We start from the raw sequence: 12,915 nt of genomic DNA, 5'->3' as shown, positions 1-12,915 counted from the left end.
GGTAGTCTGGTTACCCATGTGTATACATTCATTCGTCCACGCACGCACAAATTTCTCTCTAAGTGGAATCCATGTTCCAGCCAGATACCGAACGACCTTTTTGTTCCTAACCGAACGATCGCTTGCCATTTCTCTTCAAATTCGTCGATTGTAGAACTTTCAACCAAGGGGTTCCATCTACTTTTCCTAAATACCTGCCCTTGTTGATTTTTTTTTCCGCCCACACAATGTCCACAGTATTCTCATCGTCGTTTGCAATATGCCAAATGCATAACAAATGTCGAACATCTACATTAAACACAACATTGAACGTAATTAAGATATATTCAATAGATAGAACGGCACTAATTAATCAACAAAACCTTTTTTCCTGGGAAGACGTCACGAATAGCTGCAAATAAACCTTCGTCTCGATCAGTTACAATGAAGCTAGGAGTCTGAGCTGTGCCGAAAATATCTCTCAATCCCTGCAAAACCCACGAATAAGATACAGCTGCCTCATCTCGCATCAAACAGAACGTAACCAAGAAGTTGTGATTGGTTGGCGTCATTCCGATCACTTCACATTGTGGCCGCTTTTGTTTGTTCGTTTTGTACGTTGTATCTATCAACACAACATACGGCCATGTACGTATCATTTGGATAGAAGTAGGATTTGCAACTAATAATCTGCTCAATTCCCCTTCGCTATCCAAGTCTGTCCAGACCACGTAATTAAGTTCTGTGGCCATATAAAGACAGTGTTGAAGGGGAGTCCTACCCTCCATCTCTTCTCTCCTTATTGATTGCTTAATATTATATATCTAATTCATACTAGTATAAAAACCTGGAAAATTTTCTCTACTAGAAGTCATAATAAAGGCCGGTTGCATTCCGGTTGCACTAAGCTGTCGTATGTACTCCCAAATATCTACATTGATCCTATTTGCCCTTACATGACCATCTCTGTACACTAAGAACGAGTGGTTATGTCTTCCTTTTTCACCAGAACACACCCTTACCGTCCAAGGTCTTTCTCTTGGTTTACGACTACTTGTTACAATCAAAAATTTACACCCATAACTTCTAGTTCTACTTTTTCACCAATATTACTATAGTGGTGACATCTTAAATACACACTAACTCTAGAACGTCCTTCTTTTTGTTTATAAGAAGCACGTGTAAATTGAAAACCAATTGTTATTGCTATCGCATCGGCCCAACTATGCAATTCATCTAAGGAAACAAATTCCCTATCCGTAAAAAAACTACTGGAGTAATCTACGTTGTCTCCGAAGTTTTCAAACTCCTGTAAATTTGAAATAAAAATAATATAAATTAATTACATTAAAAATATAAATATAAATAATAATAATAGCAAAAATTAATAAAAATAATAATACTAATAATAATAATTATTATTATAATAAGAATAATAATAATAATAATAATAATAATAATAATAATAATAATAATAATAATAATAATAATAATAATAATAATAATAATAACAATAGTAATAATAATAATAATAATAATAATAATAATAATAATAATAATAATAATAATAATAATAATAATAATAATAATAATAACAATAATAATAATAATAATAATAATAATAATAATAATAATAATAATAATAATAATAATAATAATAATAATAAGAATAAAAAATACAAATAATAAAATTAATAATAATAATAACAAATAAAAAATTATTAAGGTAAATTAAAAAAAATTGAAAAAAAAAATTATAATCGCACAAAACTGGGCGACTGAACTATGGTTCAGTCGATCAGTTTTGTGCGACTTTTTTTTTTAAAAAAAATTACACCGATTGAAATCGAAAAATTTACATACAGGATCTGATTCATAGTCGCTTTCGTTAGCCATAGTTAATCGATTACAAGTAACAGCTTGTTTAAAACCGAAGAACGTTTTTAGAGAGTTTTTAGAGAGTTAGTACCGTATTTGAATTCGTACATCATACAAGAACGTGTCTGAAAATTCAATATATATAGGTTTGTGATAAAAATCTTCGGGATTAAAGTGTTAATAGTGTTATTAAGTGTGATTTACATTTGTTAAGCAAGTTTTAAGTCCAGTGGCAATTTTGTAATTTTTTAAACTCTAGGGGCAAATTCGTAATTTAATGAGGGGTGACGATAAAATGAAAAGGGGTGGCGATGTTTAATAACACCCACACTATATCATTGTATCGGATCAATTTCGGGTTATGTGATTCGGATCGATTTAAAATCAACACTTATATCTATACTGATTTTTATATTATTTAAATTTTATTCTAGAGTTGGATTAAATCGAGTTTGATTTCAAAGTCAAATAAATATCGAATCATCAGGTTTATCACCGGTAGTATTCATGTTGTACAACTAATGCAATTGATTTTAAAGTGTAGGTATAGTGTGTATAATCTGTTTGTAAAAAATGTTGAGTAGCTATCATCTGTGATACACGGACACGGCACTGAACAGGCGTGTCGCGTGTCGGACATGGACACGCGACGGACACGCGAAAATTCGTGTCCAACACGCCAAATGAAGTGTCCAATATTTTAATATTTTCCCGGACACACGGACACGGCAAGGACACGCAAGGGACACGGCAAGGACACGCAAGGGACACGGCAAGAGTCACGATCACGGTTTTTTTATAAAAAAATAAAAAAATAAAAAAATTGAAATTCTGAACTTCAGTCTTCACTCTTTAGAAGTCACTGATACAGTGACTCGAATGCCCATTTCCCTTCCCTCTCAAAGACTCAATTCCCTCTCTTTCACTCACTCCTCTCAACTATCTTTTATTCTAACCCTAAAAACTCTACCCAACTCTTCCTCCACCTCCACTGTCGCCGCCGCACTCCCGCACCACGCCATCAGACCATCACAGACGAATAATCCACCTTCATTGTTGGATTTAAAGGAGATTGAAGGAGAAGATTTGGGGGTTGATTGAGGAATTTGATTGGAATTTGGATGTTTGTGTTTGAGTTTTTTGTGGGTGTTTTTGGTTGGGTTGTTTGGGTGTAGGAGTTGCATTTTTTGGTGGGAGGAGGAAATGGGTGTGAGAAAGGAGGGAGTGAAGTGAAATACTAAAATGGAATGGGTGTGTATGACTATATTTAAATACTCATGTTGTTTATTTGGTACTTATTTGCATTTTATGTGAGTTTTATGTTTTTAAAGTGTTTATTTACATATATCAAATGAAAGATTGTAAAATTATCTTTAATTTGATATATTTATTATATTACCATTTTCGTGTCCCCGTGTCCGCCATTTTTAAGTTGGCGTTTTCCCATACCCGTGTCGTGTCCGTGTCCGTGCAACCTAGGCTATCATATTAATAATTTTGAAATGACTAAAATACTCGGCAATTGAACCTATAACAATTCCAAACGTGTTGAGTAGCTATCCCAACACATCGATTAATTTTTTTTGGAACTATATAATAATCCAAAATAGTTGATAGTTAAATATTTGTCACAATTTATTTTTTCATCTGTTACAAAATACTTGCTACCTCACTGTATATGTCATAATATAATTTAAAAATTATCCTATTTACCCCAACGTTGTTCCTACTTCATATATCATTAACTCTAATAAATTTGTTCTAATTTAAGAACAACAATGATATTATATTTTCAACTAATTATTTTTTAAATATTTGTGTCAATCTGAAATGATACAAGTATTATAGGTTTTGTGTTCCTCATCTTTCTAATTTAAATTATAAATGGATATACTAATCATTTTAGTCCTAAATACTTTGAATTCAAATATTTGTGTCAGATAAATATTTAAAATCAACACTTACGTTCATCTTGATTTTTATAATATTTAAAATTTATTTTAAAGTTAGGTTAAATCGAATTCAGTTTCAAAGTCAAATAAATATTTGAAACCATCAAAATGAAGTTTTAAAAATTGAAAATGGCTAGAGAATTTTTTTTAATACGAATCATAAGTTGATTCTTTTCAAAAGATTATTATTTAAATAATTTTTTTAAAAGAAATGAATTAATTATCTTTAATACATGATTTTGTTGGCTTAATTAATACTCCCTTCTATTCTTCTTAAGTGTCTTATTTGATTTTTTACTATTTTTAAGTGGTCAAATGGACCACATATGTAAGAGAAAAGTGTAGAATTTTTAAATTTTTATAGGTGTAAAGTGGGGTTAGTAAGGGTAAAGGTGTAAAAAGATTAAATTTAATAGATTAATAGAGATAAATTGATAAAGTTAACATACCTAAAATAAAAATAAGACATTTATAATGATTTAACCCAATAAAAAAATGAGATACGTAGAGTGAATAGGAAGGAGTACATGAAATGAATTAATTATCTTTAATACATGAACTTGTTTAATTAATTGAAGTAGAATTAGTGTCATATGTCTCGTTTTAGAAAAAGAAAATAGAAAAGGGAATGGAAAAGGGGAGGTATACTAGGGGGAGTATCATCTAGGAAGTAGATGTACTTGACAAAAGTGTATGAGACTACTCACATAGAAGTACTTTGCATAGCATCATTATTTGTTGTGGAAAATGAATGTTGTGGAAAATGAACAAAGGATTACTTTACATGCATAATATTATATTATTTTATTAGGTTGATTTCGGGTTATGTAATTCGGGTCGATTTAAAATCAACAATAATTTCCATACTAATTTTTTTATTATTTAAATTTTATTTTAAAAGTTGGATTAAATTGAGTTCGGTTTTATAGTTGAATAAATATCGAATCACCGGGTCATTCCCTCTAGAGATTAGTATTCATGATTTACAACTAATGCAATTGATTTTATAGTGTATGTATAGTGTGTTTTTAAAAAATATTGAGTAGCTATCATATTAATAATTTTGAAATGACTAAAATACTTGGGAAATGAAACTATAACAATTCCAAACGTGTTGAGTAGCTTTCCCAATGGATCAATTAATTTTTTTGGAATTATATAATAATCCAAAATGGTTGGTAATTAAATATTTGTTGCACTTTATTTTTTCATCCGATATAAAATACTTGCTACATCACTATATATATTATAAAATAATTTAAAATTTATCCTATTTACCCCTACTTTGTTCCTAAAAAATACATTATTAACTCTAACAAATTTATTCTTATTTATTGACAATAATGATATTATGTTATCAAGTATCAACAAATTATTTCTTAGATATTTGTGTCAATCTAAAATGATACAATTATTATTGAACGAAGGTAGCAGTTGATTTGGTTCACGATAACAGGATTTTCGCATGTCGTTAATTCTAGATTCTAATCAAACAATATTTATAACACCCTAACTAGAACTAGCGTAGCGGTAAATCGAAGATCAAACCACGAGGACAAGGCTTGAGAGACAAAACATTTTATGTAGGTAGGTTGAAGGGGTGAAAGGGTGTATGAATTAGACTACTAAAGCAATAACAAAGCAAGATTAAAGTGGTGATAATCGATGAAAGAAAAAAGGGGATGTAATGGATCCACCCTAGGTTGGTCTCTATGAACTAATGAAAAGCTAGGCTAAGGGAGAATGAATGACAATCAATCGAGACACTCTAGATAATGAGAGGAAGTTTGTGACCCTATAAATCACATGAACAACTTATAATCGCTTTGTCTCCTAAAGAGTGGAAGGACAAGATTTATATCAAATATCAATCAACCAATCAACAACAACCTCAACCTTAACCTAACACATGAAGAATAAGACCAAACGCAGTGTTTCACCAAACAAAAACCCTAAGGAAACTACTCACACATACTAGATATAACTAAGACCAAACAAGTAAATAGAGGCATGATTGAAGACATAAAGAACTAGAAATAAACCAACAAAAAACAATGAAGAAAGCAATAAATGATAGCAAGCAATATTGATGAATAAGTAAAGCAATAAATGCAACAACTACTATAACAAATGTAAAGAAAGCAATGAAAGCATTAAATGAAAGCATTGATAGACATAAAAGCAATAAAGATAAATAAAACTTACATAAACCAAAAGCTTAAAGGAAAGAACAAGAAGAATTCAAAATACAATGCCTGAAGATAAATGAAAGCAATAAAAAAAGCATTGACATCTAGACTAGGGTAAAAAAATGTAAATTAAAACAATGTATTTTTTTTTAAAGTATACTTTGTGGTATAGAGTATTTTATTTAGTTTGTCATAGAAAACAACATGAATTTGTTGTTCAAAAAGCTAAATTTACATTGCTTTGTAAATGATTTATGAGAAATTTGATATAGAAATGAATATTCTTGAATCATAGAGTACAAAAAAAAAAAAGAATGGAAAATGGGAGGTTTTAAAGTGAGGCTTATCTAGAAATGATTGCAATTGTGACTTTTGAGATCATTGAAAAATAGGGATGAAAATATAGAAAAGAAGTACAGAAAATATGGCACTATAGCATTGAAATGGGGATGAAAATTTAGAAAAGAAGTATTAAAAAATGGGGATGAATATATGGAGTATAAAGTAAGAAACGAGTATTACTGACATAGCACTATACCATGGCATCATTACTCTTTATCATCATTGCTTTATAGAAAATGACAATAAGTTTTGGAATATGAAATTTTTTGATATTTTCAACTTAATACAATACGCGGGTAAAAAAATTACAATATATGGGTATTATTAGGTTAGCTTCATCAACCCACTGGGTAAATTATCCGTTACGATGAATAATTTTTTTTTAAAGGTTACGATGAATTGTAAATTAAACTATATTTTATATTTTCATTCATGATCAAATATTTGTTACATTATTATTTATGTCCTAAATAATTTTTAAATTCTCTTATTTACCCCTACTTTATTCATAATTCTCTTATTGTGAACGGTGATAATAGTATTTATAAATGGCTAGGATTTTTATTTAGTCACTAAAAGTGGTAATGAATTGTCACTTGCTTCATAAAAATGATGGTGGATATTATTTATGTTATTGAGTGTCATTATTAGTCAATTGCGGGTATCATCATAGTTATTAGAGTGAACGTTGTCGTGTTAAGAATGCTTGACATGGTTGATTCGTTAGTTATTGTAAGCGGTGTAATTGTAGCCAAATTATAAGTTACTATTAATGTTTGTGACACGAGTAAGTGTTAGTACTTTACGACATTTCATGGTAATATGGTTTTATAACTTGAGTCTCATTGGTTTATAAAAATGGTCATAACGTTCATTTTATTGTTTTGAAAGTCTACTTGATTGTTGGTTTAGTGAATGTGAACGCCTATTTGATTATAGAATTAATTTCGTAACTTATGAATAAGTATAGATTGAGTATGTGAATTGGTTTAGTATGCATTAGAACAATTAGAAGTTGCTTTGAATGGTGAATGATAGCTTGTTCTAGCATTTAGATGCTCTTAAGTGGAGACAAATGGGCTTATTAGTTCTACTCCAAACTTTATAGGTTTCGAATTCATAAGAGGAAGGTAGAACCTTAGTTGGGTGATTATTGTGATTTTTGTAAGCTGGAGGGGGTATGAGCTCATACTTTGCCATGGGCGCCGGGTGACCGATAACCTCCATGGCCGTGTCACTATGCCATGAAGTAGAGAAAAAACCACTGATAGAAAGGTATTCAATGATAGAAAGTTTATTATTTGATCGAATGTTATTAAATGATAGAAAGTTTATCCATTAATACAAAGCTTACACATTGATAGAATATTTACTCATTGGTAGAAAATTTACTCATTGATAAAAAAGTTTATGATCGTTAGAAGTGCGCCTAAGTTAAGTTACCTCGGGAGAGTTACCAATCCCAAAGATAGATTATGATCACACTTACTTTAGGATAGACAAGCTCTATACGGTTAGGTGTCTGGTAAGGCCTTGGTTGAGTTTATACTACGTGTGTTTTACAAGAGTTTATGTTTTGAGAAAAGGAGTGTGAAGACCTGCATTCTACCCAAGAACACATGGTTCTGGTTGAAAAGGACGTAATGAGATTAAGAAGTATAGGTGGACGATAAAGGGGTACTATTTGTGCTTGTGTCTTATGAAATCATCTTATTTTTATGTTGTATAACATAACGTTATCTAGTAGGTTGATCTTATTGTATTTCATGTTAGTTACTAACGTGTACGTGTTTGTGTTTATGTTTGATTGTTTGATGACTTTCTATGATTGTCCTACTATGACTTATTAGCCTTTGGTTTGATGTCGAGCAGTAGGAGGATCATAGACAAGTGTAGCAGGTATTGGAGGTTCTTTTGCATTGTCTTGCATTGGGGGAGAGTGATGAGGGCGAAGCATAACCAGTGTCATACCGTTATCTTTCGATTTTGTAGCTCTTGTTTATCTTTTGTGAACTTTGGTTGCATACGTTTTATTATGAGGCCTTGTGTCCTCCTTTGTATATTTGTATTTTCGTTGCGTAGTTTATAACTTTGTATATTGTTTTAAAGAGTCAAGTAAAATGCAAGCGTTGACACTGAAACCACTATCCATGCTTAGCATGTGATTTAAAAAGTCGGCGATGAATCATTCCGCCGTGATATTTTATTACAAGGTCGATAATGCCTCTTCTTTATTATGTTTTATCTATCATTATTTGTTCAATGCGTCCAACTTTAGGGCAGATGCTGCCGAAGTTTTTCACACAATCTTGTTTGGGAGATTTCCTACTCCTTTAATTAAAACATCCAACTTTCTGTTTTCCTTTTTATTATTTATTTTATATTTTATATTTTAATGTAACACCCGAATTTCCTCCGTTCCCTTGCAGTTTTGGTTCCTTATAGAGGGTTGGAAATTCAAGGGTGTTACAAGTGGTTACTAGAGCCAGTGGTTCCTATTTACGACGCTTTGTGTTTCCAAAGTCGTTGAGAAATTTCTTGAAGTTAGAAGTTTTTCGTGAGAGTTTGGGTAGATATGAGATAGGTGCATATTACATATTCATGCATAATGATTATCATTGCACGTGCATAGATAAATTTATAGTTTGTTTAGCTTGTTATGAGACTCATTCTCATGTGTGTTATTAATAATTAAAAGTTATGATTGTGGTTTGAATGATGATATAATTTAACAAATCAGTAGATTTGAATTATGTATTATCAAGCAATAATGAAATTTTTGGGTATTTGGTTCAATTCATGAGTTGTATTATAAGTAGTAATTATGGAGATATGAAGTATGAATGAAGGAATTCTAGAGAAGTTGGTTGCATCGGGAACTTTTTCTTGCTTGTGATGATAATACGAAATTTAGTCTTATGTGTCTGAATATTTGTTCATGTTAATTGTTTTCATAAAGCTTACAAGTTTTGATATTGATCCTATACATAAATCCACTGTTTATTTATCTGTTTGAATATTTCATTTGTCAAGTGCATTCATTCATCATAACATAGAATGTGGTGATCATAATTCTTTTGAATATGGTTAATGATTGTGCAATTATGATTGAAAGTAGTTTAAACAAGAATAAGGACGAGGAATTAAAAAGTGGATAAGATTTGCACATGGTTGTAAATGAAGTTGCTTGGTTAGGAAATTGATATGATACCCTGTAGATAATGCCTTAATCATAAACGTAGGGTAATGTTATAGTCTTTGAAGTCAAGTTGGTGTTTTAACTCAAATGGTGACAATTTTATTCATGTTTTTTTAAATTGGTTATAAAATATTTACACCTTGGAGTAGTGTAAATTAGAGACCATTAGTTATTGTCTTAGATCATTAACGATATATGGATAAGTATGGATCCAAATGACACTGTATGATTACTAATATGGATTGAGTATGTTAATGTATGAAAAAAAAATTGAAAGTTGTTGAAGTAGGAGCGACACTTGAAAAATCAAACAAGTTATTTGAGTGGTCTGAACTTACTTCATTTTTTGGTAGTGATGATTCTTAATATGTGTAGTTATAAGTTTTTAATCATGTGTACAAAGTATCATGCACTCAAGCTATGAAAGATCAAATTAAAAGTTTACCCTATTTATTTAAGCTATTAAAAAAAGTCTGAACTAATTCTTAGACGATTTCACTATTTCTTATCAAATTAAAGTCATGTACGCTTAAAAGTGTTTATAACATGTTATATTATTTTGGTGATAGTCCGAGGTCATTTGTTACGTAAGAAGTTTTAGACAGTGTGTGTTCAAAAGTATTACTATTAATTCTGTCGAATTTGGTTTTGATCTACTTATCCTACTAAATCGGTTCAAAAATATATTATAACCCCTCAAGTAAGTCTAAAGTACTGTACAAAGAATTTTCATAGATTAAAAGTCTAAAGTAGTGTACAAAGAATTTTCATTGATTAATTGAAACCAATTCTACTAGGTATATTGTTATCATGGCTCAATAATGTGAACTTGTAAGTATTAACTACATTAACTTGCTAAAATGTGATATATGTAATTGGATTACATATTGAACTTAGTCATTATGTTTAAGTTATTAATTGGATTAGATAATTTCCTAATCGTGTCATGATGTATAATTTAGCAGGTTATATAGTATGATTTGATCATACATCGTTAATTAAAAGAGCAAGTTTATTTTATGTAAAATGTTAAGATCATGTTATGATAAGTCAAGTAATTAATTTGAATATGTGAAGCTGATCGCATGTAATGATGTATCATCATTTAAGTATAACAGAGTTGGCTATTACCAAAATCTACTTAATTAAGTAATTAAAGTATTACATGTAGCATGTTGTACGAATTGTAACGTGGTATCATGAATGTGAGTTTTTGTTTAATCATGCATCAAGTCATGGATTATAATCAAGAAGTTATGTAAAAGCTTAAAGTATGTTTTTAAGTAAAAAGATTATGTACCCAATAACGTGCGTGAAAGATTAATTATTGATGTGTAACTCATACAAGTGCACGGAAGTGTCAACTATAGTTAGGGGTAGCGTCTAACCGACCCTGATATGTTAAGTAAAAGATCTTCAGTTAGATTTTGAAAATGTCTTCCAAGTATGAGTGCTTGGAAGTGATGATGATCATTTTGCACTATGGTGGGTTTGACCATCAACCACACCTACCTTTCGTTGCATTTTTAAAGTTACCCATATTATTAAGTATCTTATTAGTATAATACATTGGATTGGCTTATGTCTATTCCTTGAATTAAGTGCAAAGACTTAGAGAATTATATGTTTATCATAATATGGATCATTTTGGGAATATTGGTCAAGTTTGATGATTCAAATATATATAGTATTAATGGCCTGTTACGATGGAGTTGAAGGATTCTATAGATGAGATAGTTATGAATGTGGTGATTGATTCACTATGAATACTCTATATTGTTCTCGTTCAAAAGTTTATCGTAGAATGTCTTCCTAAATGTATAACTTAACTAATGATTCAGTTGCATAACTAAAGTTCTCATCAACATATTTAAAACTCATTAACGTTTTAAAGTAAAGCATTGAGTGTTTGATTTTTTTTTTTGAGATAAACTTGTCAAGTTAATATAAATAATTCAAAAGTAAATTGAGTTGTTAAAATATTAAAGTGAAGGTTTTTATCTTTTAAATTGGAGTTTTAGTAGTATACATTTATATCCTAAAAATTTTCAATGTTGAAATGTCTTGAAATTAACTTTTAATCATGTTATTATATGTTAGTAAAAGTTTATAATGTTTGTCCATCTACTAGTTGACAATGGTTGTTAAATTCTTCTTTGGAATGATGTTGCTACCCTTACTCCATCAACTTCATCCATGCCTTTGTAAAACATTTGAGTAGTTCTCTTGACACTTGTTCGGAAGTAAATTTGTTCTTTTTTTGGTTATTATAATTGGATTCAACTTTCTTTAAAAGTCCTAATAATACTACGCTCTTTCACTATTGGTCTTTTCAAATGCAAGTGGGTAGATAGTAATCGACGATGTAAAAAATGATGACCCTTGTGGATTCACTCTTGCAGACTTAACTCGTTTGCGTGATAGTGAGGAGCCTCTTATACTAGCCACACAGGCCAAACAAGTATTCTACATTGTAAACCCGTCTGATAAAACATGGTCTATTGTTATATCGGGAAAAAGAAGTATCCTTGTGACACGGCCCAAACACAGTTGGATCGGTCTGTGTCGTCAATCTCACATTTTTCTTGGCATTTCCGGCATAAGAAGCATAAGGAAGGTTCTAGAATGGTCTAGAGGCTTCTAAACTATTCTAGAGTGTTCTAGAAGCATCTAAAACACTCATGAAGAATCTAGAATGTGCTAGAGGCATCTAGTACATTCATGAAGGTACTATTGTATGCTAGAAAGTACTAGTATACTCAAGACGGGTCTAGAAGGTTCTAGCTCTATCTTGTAAATACTAGAACATACTAGAGTAGTATAGAATAGTGTGGTGTATTCTAGAGTGTTCTGGGCATGTCCAGAACCTTATAGTCTTTTTAGACATGTTCGTACTCTAAGAGAATAGTGTAGAGCATTCTAGAGAACTCTAGGTTAGGAGCATTCTAGAATGCTCCCAAGGTAAAGGGCCTTGCCTATAGGTTATTATGCGTGCACTATGGGAGATTACTATTGAGAGTTTGCTCAATGAAAGGAGTATTGAGAATCGTTAGTAAAAGCAAGTCAAGCCCGAAATTTATAGAACCTTATGAGGTCATAGAGAAGATTCAGATTGTCCTATTCTTGAGGCTAGATGAGTTACGGGGTCGTAACTAAGTTTTTAAAGGGGGGTAGAATGCGGTAGAATTTCGCGCGTTTTCACTCATTTTCTCCTCGATGATATCAACTTATTATAATTTACATGCTTTTGATTAGTTGTTTGAGTCAATTTGTGTGATATTTTCATGCTTTTGATTGGTTGGTTGAGTCAAGCTGTGTAATAATAAATATTTGAAATGAAATGTGTATGACTATTATGATAGATTGAGTATCCTTT

The sequence above is a fragment of the Amaranthus tricolor genome, chromosome 6 (genome assembly GCF_026212465.1).
Source record: "Amaranthus tricolor cultivar Red isolate AtriRed21 chromosome 6, ASM2621246v1, whole genome shotgun sequence".
NCBI lineage: Eukaryota > Viridiplantae > Streptophyta > Magnoliopsida > Caryophyllales > Amaranthaceae > Amaranthus > Amaranthus tricolor.
Note: the sequence above shows the minus strand (reverse complement) of the source record.